The 626-nt window shown below is 37.7% G+C and overlaps 1 non-coding gene across 1 annotated transcript; it reads right to left on the bottom strand.

Annotated features, from left to right (window-relative positions):
• Nucleotides 1–554: 554 nt before the first annotated feature.
• trnag-ucc (transfer RNA glycine (anticodon UCC)) lies at nt 555–626 on the bottom strand. Its single transcript has one exon. It is a non-coding gene; the product is annotated as a tRNA-Gly (tRNA).

The following is a 626-nucleotide window of genomic DNA, read 5'->3' as shown; positions in this document are numbered from 1 at the left end:
TTTGGTAAAATGATCACCTAAATGTGTATTTTGGTATGATGGTTTTTAATAATCTCATTTTCTCATTTTTCTTGTAACTGTTATGTTTTCTTTCTCATTTTCTCAGCTTGACATTTTTGGTATGGAATGCAAATCAAATGCTTCTAATGATAAATTATTCCAACTTGATGTCAGATTGAGTGGGTTCAAATCCCACCTCTGCCGTTTACATATATTACATAGCTGGAAGGCAACCAATGTGATGTCTTACAGCTGTGTCATTTGGGCTGAACTTGGTGAAGTAACTAGAATCATCCATCCATCACCTTGCTGAGATTGTTCCTTGTTAACCTGAGGTTTTACGGTGGTTAAACCTTCCTTTCCAGCACTTTGGACTAGAACATCAACAAATAATTGTGATAATCTCCATATTGATCAAAAGAATCGTGATTATCACTTTGGCCATAATCGTTCAGCCAAAGAGATCTAATGTTTTATCAAACCAGGTTGAGCAAGTAACCTTTCTGCTGACTTCTTGACAAATAAAGCAAGTAACATCACTCAAAGAAAGCTACTGCGATGGCTGGGAATCGAACCCAGGTCAACTGCTTGGAAGGCAGCTATGCTCACCACTATACCACCATCAC

Source organism: Etheostoma spectabile, unplaced genomic scaffold (assembly GCF_008692095.1).
Source record: "Etheostoma spectabile isolate EspeVRDwgs_2016 unplaced genomic scaffold, UIUC_Espe_1.0 scaffold00018760, whole genome shotgun sequence".
Classification (NCBI taxonomy): Eukaryota; Metazoa; Chordata; class Actinopteri; order Perciformes; family Percidae; genus Etheostoma; species Etheostoma spectabile.
This window is presented reverse-complemented; position numbering and strand designations above follow the sequence as displayed.